The sequence below is a fragment of the Nicotiana attenuata genome, unplaced genomic scaffold (assembly GCF_001879085.1).
Source record: "Nicotiana attenuata strain UT unplaced genomic scaffold, NIATTr2, whole genome shotgun sequence".
Lineage (NCBI taxonomy): Eukaryota > Viridiplantae > Streptophyta > Magnoliopsida > Solanales > Solanaceae > Nicotiana > Nicotiana attenuata.
In genome coordinates, this window is record NW_017670581.1 from 402,524 (window position 1) to 416,913 (window position 14,390).

At 35.8% G+C, this 14,390-nt stretch overlaps 1 protein-coding gene across 13 annotated transcripts in view; it reads left to right on the forward strand.

Moving 5' to 3' along the window:
• The window catches only part of LOC109241203 (pentatricopeptide repeat-containing protein At1g06710, mitochondrial), a 14,562-nt gene extending 5,154 nt beyond the window's left edge, over positions 1-9,408 (forward strand). The window contains exons 3-9 of one of the 13 annotated variants that reach the window (XM_019407922.1): positions 5,152-6,607; positions 6,789-6,836; positions 6,942-6,987; positions 7,093-7,250; positions 8,287-8,355; positions 8,515-8,611; positions 8,986-9,408. The gene's annotated coding sequence lies outside the window, so the exon portion shown is untranslated. The remainder of the gene's footprint in view (positions 1-5,151; positions 6,608-6,788; positions 6,837-6,941; positions 6,988-7,092; positions 7,251-8,286; positions 8,356-8,514; positions 8,612-8,985) is intronic. The other 12 variants (XM_019407917.1, XM_019407923.1, XM_019407918.1 and 9 more) reach the window with 12 other exon arrangements.
• Positions 9,409-14,390: the final 4,982 nt, after the last annotated feature.

The window sequence follows — 14,390 nt, forward strand, 5'->3', positions numbered from 1 at the left end:
TTTTTGTAAAAACTGAAAAAAATTGTAAAAACAGAAAAAAAAATATTTTTAATAAAATATTTTCGTTTTTAAAAAACTGAAAAAAATATTTTCAACAAAATATTTTCGTTTTTGAATTTTTTTTCTTCATTTTTCAGTTTTTAATAAACGAAAATATTTTATTTTTTGTTTTTCAGTTTTTTTTAAAGAAAAAATATTTTCGTTTTTTTTTAAAAAATGAAAAAAATGAATTTTTTTTTATAAAAACAAAAAGCATTTGTTGAAAATATATTTTTCAGCTTTTAAAAAACGAAAGTATTTTATTAAAAACGTTTTGTTCAGTTTTTACAAAAAAAATGCTTTAATAAACTGAAAAAAAAAATATTTTTTTGTGAAAACTGAATTGTTTTTTGTAAAAATTAAAAAAAAAATAAAAAAATAAGAAGACTTTACTAAATTAGTGGACTATTGATGCATTAGTTTAAAAAAAATGAAAATATTTTGCAAAATATTTTTTTTTTAAGTTTTACAAAAAGAATAATAATTATTTTTAATTTAGCATTGACCTAACGGTCAAAGGGCATAAGTGAACCAAAAAAGTGGATGGAGGGGTATTTTTAGCCCAATAGGTGGATGAAGGGTATTTGTAAACCTTTTCCAATAGTTTAGGGGCATTTTGAACCCTTTTCCGTGAGATAACAGAGACAAATAGCACAACCTGTAACAGCAAAGGAATTAGGAACACAAAGCTACAAGAGAAGTGCGAAAATTACCGGCAATAGTGCCACATCGTCTAACAACAAGGAACTCGGAGTAAGAGAATACAAGACTAGTACCACTACTACTAGTACGACTAGAAGAGACTCTCGACTAGTCAACCCACAATCCTAATCCTCGACCTTCACACCTCCCTATCGAGGGTCATGTCCTCGGTAAGCTAAAGTAGTGTCATGTCTTGCCTAATCCCCTCTCCCTAGTACTTCGAAGGCCTCCCTTTACCTCTCCTCTGCCCCGCTTTGGTCAACCTCTCGCAGCTCCTTGGGGCATTGGAGTCTCTCCTCTTCACATGCCCGAACCATCTCAGCCTCGATTGCCGCAACTTGTCTTCCATAGGGGCCACACCCACCTAGTCCCTAATAACTTCATTCCTAATCCGCTCTTTCCCGGTATGCCCACACATTCATATCAACATTCTCATCTCTGCTACTTTCATCTTCTGTACATGAGATTTCTTAACTGGCCAGCATGCGACTCCATACAACATCGTCGGCCTCACTACCACTTTGTAGAACTTGCCCTTAAGTCTTGGTGGCACACCAGACTCGTAACATCCTCGTCAATCTCCCTGTTCCCCTGAATAATAGACCCAAGATATTTGAAACTATCTCTCTTGGGGATGACTTGTGTATTAAGCTTCACCTCCACTTCTGCTTCCCCCGTCCTCACACTGAACTTGCACTCCAAGTATTCAGTTTTTTTTCCTACTCAACTTGAAACCTTTAGACTCCAGGGTCTGCCTCCACAACTCCAGCCGATCGTTAAACTCGCAACTCGTCTCATCGATTAGCACTATGTCATCTGCAAATAACATACACCATGACACCTCTCCCCTGAACGTGGCGCGTCAGCACGTCCATCGCCAGGGTAAATAAAAATGGGCTAAGAGTTGAACCTTGATGTAACCCCATTATCGCAGGAAAATAGTCCGAGTCTACTCCCACAGTCCTCACCCGAGTCTTAGCTCCATCATACATATCCTTAATCACCCTAATGTACGCTACCAGAACACCACTAACCTCCAGACATCTCTAACCTCCGTTGGGACTATCGTAAGCCTTTTATAAATTGATGAACGCCATATGTAGGTCCCTCTTCCTCTCCCGATACTGCTCCACCAACCTCCTCACAAGATGAATGGCTTCTGTGGTCAAACGCCCCGAGATCCTTCTAGTGGGTGAGGTTGAGAATATTGGACAGCTAGCAAACACTTTTTTTTGATGTTGTTAATAGATCAGCATGTACAATAGATCAGCCCATGGGCATCTTGATGCTGCCTTGGTATGAAAGCGATGCTCTGAACACACGAGGGAGGATGAATCAAGTAGAAGTTTCAATATGGGTCAAGAAATATGCTGAAATTATGCAAGGAGCTTGGTCTCCATACTATGGAGTACAAAGATGATCTATTAAAGTTGCTTTTATGCATTCAAAAGAATAGGTTTGATAGAAATTATAATTAAGTGAAAAGCCCTTTGCCGAAAAAGTAGAGTAGCAGAGGGCTAAAGCAGCTATTCGAATTCAATGTAAAATTTGGTGAAAGCAAGAATAGAGGTAGAAGTTTTGTCATTGATAAGACATGAAGGTAAAAAATTTCTATTGGAAGTTTGGAATGTTAGGGGACTAAACAATAGAAACAAAAGGATGATGATAATACTGATGGTGCATAAGTGGAATTCCGATATATTTTGCTTCACTAAAAAAAAAGGTAGCCCGGTCCACTAAGCTCCCGCTATGCGCGGGGTCCGGGGAAGGGCCGGACCACAAGGGTCTATTGTACGCAGCCTTACCCTGCATTTCTGCAAGAGGCTGTTTCCACGGCTTGAACCCGTATTTTGCTTCCCTAAAACAAAGCTTAAAAATTATAATTCGTCAATCATCAAACAAAATGGGGGAAATCGATGTATGGATTTGTTTGGAATGAAGGCTCAGGTAATAGTGGGATATCATCATTATGTGGTATAAAAGGAGATGAGACTGTTATGACAACTTCTTAGGGGTGTCCATACAGTTTCTGTATGAATGGAAGAGCTTAACCCTGGCTTCAAATGCTTTCTTACTAGAGTATATGGGCCTTGTGATAGAAAAACAGCCGAGAATTATGGAAAGAGATTGCAACTGTAAGAGGATTGAATGAATTGGCCTTGGTCATTGGAGGTGATTCTAACTTTGTAGGTTTGAAGATGAAACAATAGCCGATCTAAAAATGCTCAATCGATGAGAGACTTTTCCAGATGCTAAGAGATTAGGGTGCAAATCATTTTCAAAATGGAAAAGGGTCAAATATGCCCCTATGCTATTGAAAAAGGTCTAATATTGCCCTCCGTTATACTATCAGTCCAAATATACCCGTAACGTCATACTATCGGTCCAAATAAATCCCTGACATCATAAAAGTGGTACAGACCTACCCTTCCTCCGTTAACTGCCTCCCTATGACAACATTTCATTGCCACCTTACCATTATACTCCATTTTCATCCCTTCCCCACAACCTTTCTTTCCCGTTCATTTGAAGAAAAATCACACATCATAGATATACAAACAAACTATGTCAAAAGAAATGCTAACAACTAAAGATAATATGAAACGATGTGAACCGAGAAAACTCTGATTTTGCTATTCAAAATTCATGCTTATACGAACGAAAATACATTTTGTTTTATATAAAAAACTAAGCAAAGATACAGGCAAACTAGTTTAAGGTTTCAAAATTGACCATGGTGAGAAAGAAAAACAACCTAGACACGAGAGTTAATTTTTTTTGTTTCTTTCTCTTCAACCACATTTCTGGAAGGCTACCATTTTTTCTCTCTTTACGTTTTATGTTAATATAAAAGTGCTACTAAATTTTCCCTAAATATGTCTTACAAATTCAGCGACAACACAAGGAAATGCAAAATAAAACACAAAATTGTAAGGTCAAGTGAAAGGTACGTACAATTCCAGGATCGACCGGAGAAGCAACAGGTATTTTGAAAAGCAAGAGGAAGTAAAAGCAGTGAAGTCTTCAAAATAATGATAGAACTTCAAATAATTGAACTTGGTAGCTGCAAACAGGGTGAAATGGTGAGGCAGCAAAAAAATGTGTTCATAGGGGAGGCAGTTAACAGAGGAAGGGTAGGTTTGTACCACTTTCATGATGTTAGGGATATATTTGGACCGATAGTATGACGTTAGGGGTATATTTGGACTGATAGTATAACGGAGGGTAATATTAAACCTTTTTCAATAGTATCAGGGTATATTTGACCCTTTTCCGTTTTAAAAAATAGGATAAGGTGTGAACCGCAAAAGAGTGCATACCTTAAGGGTGCAAATTACATAAAACCCCACTGATCTTCCTCTCATGGGGGGTCGGCATACATGGTTTATGGGAAATAGGGAGGATGCTGCTTCGAGGATCACTTCATGCGTGAAGCGATGCTCACCAAAGAGGAGCGCGCTTAAGAGAATGTGTAGCAAAATAACTCCAAAAAGTAGTCGATTCTTTGAGTTTCACAACATCATGCAATGAGTAACTAATGAGCTCCATTTATAATGATCAACTAATGATTCATATTCTTCACCTATACCAAGAAACTGGAATTAATGTAGCCGCGTGGCCTTTTGCTGTATGTGCGTGCTACACAACAATGTAAATACTAGAGGGCTGGCACATCAGTTGGCACAAGTGCTACAACTTTTATATGTGAAATTGACAACTATTACATTCCCTGCTTATTTCTCGCATGTGCACTAATATTAATGAGCAAAATTGACAGAAGTCCACCGCATATGCGCCTGTATTTTGTTCATACAACCTGGCATAGATCTAGTCTAGCTCATATGCCAACATTTATGGACAAATTTGACAGAAATCCATCACAGATATGCTAGTATTTATTCATAAAATTGGCAGAGACCCCGTGCATGTGTGGTTATGCTCCAAGGTTGTTAACCATAGCAACCTTTTTTTTTATAATTCGAGAAATCCCTGAGGGTCAATGGCGCATGACTCGAAAGTCGGAGGATAATGGGCCTGCCTCTCTACCATTTTCTCCTTAAATACTAGGCTTTTGTCTGCGGCATGGTACGAATCCATGACATGCGCCTAACCTACACATCACGTATACTTGACACTAGATCAGAGGCTTGGGGGCTCAGCCAATAAAAAATTGCTTTCCTGGGTTGAGATGGTTTCTACGTTTTGGTGTTTTATGGGACTAGAATCACTTGCTTCACTTATGTATCTAACGATTTTAATGGCTCTTTTCACATGATTGATGTCGATGTCCTAAACACTTAGTTTCATCAGTTAGACATGTATTCATACGCATCTACTGGAAATGCTTCTCTAATTTACTCCATGAATGATGTGCAATGAAATGTTTTCACACCAATTTTATTTGACCAGGAGACAAGTCAGGGCTCCAATCCAGTGAAGGAATATCCACTTGGGATCAAAACTTCGTTAAAACTACTTACTTGATTCTCCTTGCCGAAGCAGAAGAACATGCTAAGACTTGGGTCATGGGGCAAGGAAACCTTCTTTTATTGAGAGATTCCTCATGTTTCACAACCTAAATTCTCCCTTTGTTATTCTTCTATATGATGTGTGCATGTTTTCTCTCTTTTTGGTTCTTTCTTGTGTGGAAACGACTTCCTTAATGTTGGTTAATTTGTATATGTTAAGTGCCTATAAGAATGGAGCACCATTATGGGTTGATGCAACCCTCATAACTAGCATAAAGTAAATTCTTACACAACAACAACAACATACCCAGTATAATCCCACATAGTGGAGTCTGGGGAGGGTAGTGTGTACGCATACCTTACCCCTACCTTGTGGAGATAGAGAGGATGTTTCCAATAAATTCTTACACAATAAATCCAAATTCTTAATTGTAAGAGATCTCTGCTCAGATGTGGCTCTTGCTGGGAAAATTATTAAATCCTTTTCTGAAAATATTCTTTAAGAGATCTTTTTCAATGATAATGTGATGCTTATGTTTTCCTAAGCTGTGGGTCTATTGGAAACAACCTCTCTACCTTCACAAGGTAGGGGTAAGGCCTGCGTACACACTACCCTCTCCAGACCCCACGATGTGGGATAATACTGGGTACGTTGTACATCTCTTTCAATGAGGCTTTTGAATTGTGAGGATTAATCATGAATTAAGTCAATTAACTAGTTTTACGCTGGTTGGCAGCATACTGCAACCCTCCTTTATCCGAGCTTGGATCCGGCAACGTGACCAAGTTCATATAGGCAGAGTTTGGACTCATATAGTCCATCCCATTTCCTTGGGGCTGAGGCGTAGTTGTTGTGTCTATATGGCTTTTGTAGAGCAACTTATCCAAAACTGCTCTATTCCAGTTCTGAATATAATAATAAGAGATCTTTTCAGCTCAAAATGTGGCTATTCCATTGCAACTTATTCAAACACTCTCCAACAATTAAGAATATGCTGAGATGAGAGTTTTATAAAGCAGTATGAACCTTGTGGGCCTTGTAACAACTTTGATTCCGTTTTTGTTTTCATTTTGACACAATTTCTTTGTTCTTAGCGCATCTAACATTTTTACATATATTTGTGGACATGTTTTCCATTTTCTAACTTCTGGCTTTTGTTTTTGTATTGCAAAGGGTTGCACTTTGAATATGCTTGTAATGGAAAGAAGTAATACAGCAGTGCTTTGTTCTCCAAGGCTTCAAGGTGTGGCCATGTTGGATACAATCTGAAGGTTGTGTTCCAATCCACGTGATCTTCTGGGTATGAACACTTTGATCCCCCTTCAAATCTTCCTGCCTTCTCCATCGTAAAATAAAAGTGGAAAGGAAAAAGAGACCGGATAGCATTTCTTTATTGGTAAGCTCTTAAATCAATTACTAAACCAATCAAGGCCGTGAAGGGCAATTACTTCTTTACTATCATTACGATGTGTGCAAGGATGTATTCATGAGTAGGTTATTTTGCTCTGTTTAGCACAATTCTAGTTAATCTCTTTCTCTTTTCCTACTTCTTTTGTGGTGATGTGGTTTCCTGCCAGCTTGCACGCGCTAATCCACCAGACAACTTGCTTAACACTCATGCACAGGTGATGGTTACTTCACACCTGTCTCTATCCACAAATACTAGTTAGTCTTCTGACGTGACTATTAGGTTGAAGCAAATACTTACTGAAAAAACCTTATAATTCCAGGTCTATTCCAAGAGTAAATGCAGGCATGAGCACCTTGGCTGCACAGGTGATGGTTACTCCCTACCTGTCTCTATCCACAAATACTAGTTAGTCTTCTGTCGTGACTATTAGGTTGAAGCAAATACTTACTGAAAAAACCTGATAATTCCAGGTCTACAATTTCGTCGCTGCCTTGCTGGCAGCCAAGGTGCTCATGCCTGCATTTACTCTTGGAATAGCTCCATTTTATATCCCCTACCTATTGCTGTGATAACTTCAGCGGCTCAAGGGAGGAGGGGGTATGCGAACAAAATATTGCCTGAAGTATTAGTTAAGATTTAAACTAATGTCATTTTAATTTCCAAGTATCCATGAGTGGTGTGGTCATTTTGTCTAAACTGAATAGCTTGTATGAAGTTGATCAAAGTCTACGCTGGTCAATGTCATTTGGAATATTAGGTGCACGCATATCTTTAGATAAAATATCAATGAAAAAACGTTTACCAGCATTCTTACAGATAACGATGCTTGTGTGTCCGCATGAATATAACTCGCACATAATATATATATATAGATAGACAGATACGTGTGTTGAAGGAACAGAGTTGTTTCTCCTTTTGTTATGTACATTTCCAGCACCCACGCAGTGGGACATATCTTGAACATATAGATAGATAGATAGATAAAGAGAGATATAGAGACACATAACGGGGGGGGGGGGGGAATCTAAATTACTCGTAGCTGATGGCCCCAAAAAGATTACTCCCCCTTTGTTTCATCTTATATGCTGGTATTTGACTGGACGTGGAGTTTAAGAGAGATAAAAAGGCTTTTGACTCATAAGCTTTGTTGCTCCGACTCTCCGAAAATGTCGCTGGATACGTGTCGGATTCTCCAAAAGTAGTGTATTCTTGGAGGATCCGACACGGGTACAGCAGCATTTTGGAGAGTCCACGCAACATAGCTCATAAGTTAAATATTGATAGCACACCAAGAATACTCTTATAGTCCTCTGATCTTAAACATGTCATGTCATTCCAATAAGAAAGTGTTATTAAAGGTAAAATGGGAATGATTGAAAGGTGTCAATCATTTTGGAGAGGACTAACAAGGAAAGAGTGTCGTATAAAGTAAAATTTAGGGGGTATTATTTACGTTTGTGGTATAACTGACCCACTACATCAATTAGCTAATTCCCTTGTTCCTAACTCTTTCCCCTTCCCCTGATGTATACACTGTAGTTCACACAATTTGATCTCCCTCGCAATATGAGATATTTATGTAAGTTCATACAATTTGGTTTCCTTTCGCAATATAAAATGTGTATGTAAAGTATCTAATATCTGTTTTTAACATTATCCAACAGGAACTTTGTTTACTACTTGATGGCTATCGGGACGAATTTGTCCAAAAATCCCTATTTATTTTTCAGCAGGTTCTCTCTTAATCTCCTTTACTTCTTTTTATTATATTTTTGGCAGGGCTGTGATTTTCCTTTGAGGAACTCTTGGCCCTTCTTGATTCATATTAAAGAGACACGAATTATGTCCATCATTCTTTTACACAAGGCCTGCTCTCCTAATCCTTCTAATAGATTCTGCTTTGTTAGATGCGGTTTGGCTAAACGATGGGGACACATCGATGTCAGCTAAAACACCCAGCAGAATCCAGTTTGATGAGAGCCCTGCTAGGTTATTTTCCTTCTCATTTCCTCCTAAGTTGGTATAGTTTCATTCTATACAAGGTGTTTCTTATCTCTATCTACTTGTACGCCATTCTAGTTCCTTTTACCCTTTGGTTTTCTTTCAAGGATTTCATGGTGAATTTTCACGCTAAATGACTCCTAGAAATAGTCAATTGATATAGTTGGCTTATGATGATGATAATAGTAGTAATATGAAAGTTTCTGATATTTTCTTTTCCATCTCAAAAGTATTATCCATTTGTTCTCTTTTGGAGTACTTCCGATCCAGTTATGTGTCTTCTTCTGTTGTTACCTTTCTAATGTAGTAATTGATTCTTTCAAAGAATCTAACTTTGCCTGTTTATTGGATTCTTTTTCCAGATTCATCAAACCTTTTACATCCGAGGAAACCGTGTATCTTGCCTAGTTTCTGTCACCCAAGGATTGATACTCTGTACATAGCGATAAGCCCAAGATGGTGTTACTTAAAGAGAACTGAATTAGATCCGCAGATTCAGTATGTAATCCTGCTTATATAAGTGTCTCCATTCCTTAATCTACGTTGAAGTTGGTGCATCATTCTCATTTTGCCCAAGCTGCAAGTTTATGGTTTCAGTAGTTAGACGCGGAATTAGTTGATTGTATGTGAGAATCAAGTCTTTCCAAGTATGTAATGACAGAGTAGTTGATGGGATACTCGCATGCCAAAAAGAAACATAACCCAAAGAATTTGTGCATCAAAAAATGTTGAATGACCATCTCATCTAAAATCTTAAGCCGTTAGAGTGGGCACATTTCTATTTACTTTTTTTTTATTATGAAGAGCACACTTCTACCTATCTATACTATTATTACTATATTAAAAGTACGAAGGCCCTTAGCAAAAAGTCGTTCGTTTGTTTTATCCTTTTAAAATATAGTACGTACTAGACAAAATAGTCATTTGATTATTTTTCTAATATTTATGACATATAGTCAATTAATAATTTTCCTAATATTTAGGACTTCTATATCAACTAAGTTTTCTAATTGATTTTTTTCTTCTTATTTTAAGTATGTAGTATGCCATATTTGCTACCCAAAAAAAGTAGTAACACGTAATACATAAAAAACCACACGTAATACATAAAAACCACAATTTTAGGTTTAGAAGCTTTTGAAAATATTGCAAATTTACATAGTTAGGAGAAAAGAAATTAAAAAAAAAATCACAAGTAGAGAAAAAATGATTAATAAAAAGGGGATGTTGCATAACTAACAAGCTTAACAGCTGGTTTGGATGGTTGTTGTGAATCGTTTCATGGTATATCGTATAGTATTGTATTGTATTGTATCGTTGTGATGTATACAATGTTTGGATAAATTGTATTATTTTTTTTCATTTTATGATGTTATGCACCAACAATATTAAGAATTACAATATTATTGAGAAAAATTAAGGTACGAGGTAGAATTATTATATCAAAAGATAGGGTAAAGAATAAAATAAAATTATTTAATAATATGGAAGGGCAAGATGAGAGAGAAAACTAAGGGAATGACGCGACCACACCCAATCGGTCGTTTCATAAAGTAGTACTTTTTATCGTTACGTAACGACGAATTTAACAATACGATACAATAAAATTTAAGTAACAATCAAAACAAGTATTATATTTAAAGTAATAATACAATATAATATAACAGGTAACAACAACCATCTAAACAAGCTGTAAAAGAACGAATGCATGACTCACATTAGGATAGTTTCGAACAATTTGTATTCCTTTTAGATTTGAGAGTCTTTTATCTTCTGTTAACTTATTTGTAAAGATTGATTCTTTGTAAATTCAGTCTTTTAGCAAAAGTTAACAATTACATAATGCAATTTGACACTATGTTCTTCTAATAAGCTACTAAAAAATTAAGGGGAATAAATATGGAGATACTTAAAGTTGGCACAATTTTTCATTTAGACACCTAAATTGAAGGTTGTTCCTATTGAGCACTTATACTACACTAAATTTGTTCCAATTAGACACTATTTTGACAATTAGCCAAACTTACAAAGTCTGTGCAATGCACTCGCGGCTGACATGGCGAATGACAAATAAAAAAAGGACATATATCATTTTGAGTTTAAAAGAAAAGAAAAAACTATTTTAAAATCTATTTAGTTAACAAAATAAAATAACATTCTCAAAAAGAAAAAAAAATAATTTACACCCAATCAGAAAATGACACATTATTAAGAAAAGAAAAGACAAAAAAAGGACACATTGGTGTTCTTGAAATCATTGTTCTTGGTGTTCTTCACTATCTTCATGTCTATTCTTGTTCCAATCACGATTTTAATCCAAAATTTCAAGAGAAACACCTCCAAATTTGTTATAACTTCAACTAAAGGTTCCCTACCAAGACTCGAAGACAACCCCAATATACATTTCTCAATTTCTCATCAAATCAAGTAACCCATTTTAAACCTTCAAGCTTTCTTAAAGATCCCATTAATGATGTTTTGACTTTAAATGAAGAATATGGTCCTACTTCCATTTCAATCAACTGATACGGTCCTCCACCATTATTATCTAAGGAAATGAGACGCATTTCTTTTGTTTAATTTCATAAGAATAGAAAACAAGAACGTAAAGTAGCATAAGTCCATATCTATGGGATGTCTAGTTGTTAAGCAGGCAATATTGATTTTGATTACTTTTAAGCAAAGTAAATTAATGGCAGGGGCGGCCCTTCCATAAAGCAAGTAAAGCAACTGCTTTAGGCCCTACATTTGTGGGGGCCCCTTTTTTATTACACCTAATAGGCTATGTATAAGTTTAAAAAAAGGTTATGTGAAGTGAAAAAGTTTGATTTCTTTCTTTAACAAGCATAGGGAAGAAGGATTTGCAACTGCTATGATTTCTACCAAGAAAATCGTACTTGAAATGAATATCAAACCCAAATTTTGTAAGAAACATATCATATATAGAAAGTAACAATTTGATGAGAATGTTGATAATAAAATCTCAAAATCTTTCGAATAGTCCTTTGGAGTTGATTACTTTATACATAATAGACAATGCTATTTTTTTCACTTCAAAATAGATTTGAACAATTTGAAGCATATGAAAATATTTTTGATTTTCTATTTAGTGGTAAAAATTAAAATTATTAGATGATGAAAATTTGAAAAAATATTGCCTTAATCTTGAATATTCCTTAAATCATAATAATCAATTCGATATTGATGGTTTAGATTTATTTTCGGAATTAAAAATATTAAGAAAAATAGTATAATTAGAAGTAACAGTTTAATTGATATACTCAGTCAAATAAAAAAAAATTTGATTCTTTTTCCAATGCCTATATTACTTATGGAATAATGTTAATAACTCTTGTTTCCGTCTTTTTAACAGAAAGAAATTTTCAAAATTAAAATTGATAATATCTCACCTAAGATCAACAATGTCTCAATAAAGATTAAATGGATTAGTTATATTGTTAATTAAGAAAGACTTATTAGGAGTTATTGATTATAAGAAAATTATTAATAACTTTGTATCTAAGAAACGCTAGAAAAATAGACTTTAAATAAATAAATAATTTTTTTTAATAAAAGTTAAGGCTCCTCATAAAATTTGGCTTTAGGCCACAATACTAGTCGGACCGTTGTAGAGTGGGGCGTTAACGAAGATTAAAGTAGAGTGTTGGAATTAATAAGTGGTGTTCTTGGAAGATATTCTGGTTCTTTTGAGCTCGTTTCCGCTGGTTTTTGGCTCTCTTCCCACTTAATCTCCTCTTCTGCACTATATGTGATTGAAAGTCTCGTCATCCTTTCAAGAAATACGCTTGTAAATTTATTTATTTTCAAAACAAAAATTTTATCGCCAGAAATTAAATTTACTATACTATCTCTCATTAACTTAACGCATATCTCTCACACATAAATATAACCCTCTTCTCCTCTTCCTTTTTTAGGTTTAACTATATTCTTGTTGATTAAAAGCCTCAATATAAATTTTATTTTATATTTTAAAAGTAAACCAAATAAATAAATACTTTATTGAAGAATTTTATAAGAAAATATTTAAAATTATTCCTTTATTTGAATAATGTAATAGTAAAATGAACTTGTGTATCGCCTTTTTTCTTAATTTGATACTCACAAACACTTTTCAAAAACATTGGTCACATACAATATGTTCATCAATAACTAAAAAGGTATATTTGAAATTTATTAGTCCAAACACAAATCATTTTGTCTTCGAAAGTGCTTCTTTTAATGTCATAAAGCTATAACATGCGCGAAGTATTATGAAGTGATTATTTTGGTTAATATTTAATCCTCTAATAGCAGAATTTCTTAAACCAGCGTCTGTACTCAAAAAGGATAGTGCAAGTTTGGTGCACAATTTTAAATGAGACAGCATATCTGCATCACTAAGAAGTACATGTAAATTTTCAACCATCAGAGTTCAGACCACAAAAAACACACACACACATGAAATCACAAAAGAAAGGTCATTAGGTATGAAAGTTTCTCTTTAAGCCAAAACGGACAGTCGAGGAGAAGAATTTTGGAGAGCCGTGGAAAGAGATCGAAAAGGGAAGTATGACAGTTGGAGACAAAGATGTAGTTGTCCTAGCTGTTAGCCCCTAATATTGAGACGTGACGGATGTTGGGCAGAATCTATGTCAAGGGCTTGTACATTGCCCATTTGCATAGGTCCGTGCGGGTGTTAGCAAGCAATGTGCGAAGCTGAAAGTTTGTCTAAGTTAGTACATGGACTTAGGCAAGGTGTCTTGAGTGTCACGACTCAAAATCCACTAAGGGTCGTGATGGCGCCGGACACCACCGTCAGACAAGCTAACCAAATTACTTAATTGAATTCTCGTTTTAATACTCTTGAAATCTATGATTTTCCTCCAAATTTACAAATAAAAAAAGAAGATAATCGCTTCAATTCAAATTAAATGATAAGCAATTAATACAAAAAATACTTCATAACCATCCCAGAACCCGGTGTCACAAGTGCATGAGCATTTTCTAAGAATTTGAATAATTTACAACAGCTGTCCGGAACACAAATGGACAAAGAGTAAATACAATTCTGAGAGAGACTATACTAGCTGCGGGTCGCCTCGAGGAAATACAGTCCACCTAGTCTCCGGGTCGCCCGTGCTGCTACGCCCAATGGGCCAATAGAAATACATATACCTGTGCAACAAAAATGCACAGCAAGTGTAGCATGAGTACGAAAACAACGTGTACTCAGTAAGTATCCCGCCTAATCTCGAAGAAGTAGAGACGAGATGGCAACTTCGACACTTACTAATGGTCAAATTATAATATTATTAAAGCGATGACTCACGAATTTATTAAGGACATCAGTAGATTCAAATGAATTACCAAACAGGTAAAAGCTCATTTTTATTAAAAGTCTCCGGATTCATAATTCATTAATTAACAATTATCTCAAGTCGGGGAGAGCAGATGGCAATATCAATAAATCTCAAGACAAGCAATTCAAATATGCGCAACTCATGCCGAGGTCGTACGACCCGATCCAACATAAATGTAAAATGTGCACTGCGAAGGTCGAGCGGCCCGAACCATAGATGCATCTATTACCCCGCTCGCGAATTGAAGCTGCTCATGGCCTCGAACTGCTGAACGGCGCGCTAGGGCTCAAAACGACCGGTCGGGTCGTTACATCCTCTCCCACTTAAACATACGTTCGTCCTCGAACGTGCTAGGAACTCTGTTGGGGTTGTCTGGAATCACTGCTTAACACCTCGTGCACCTACCC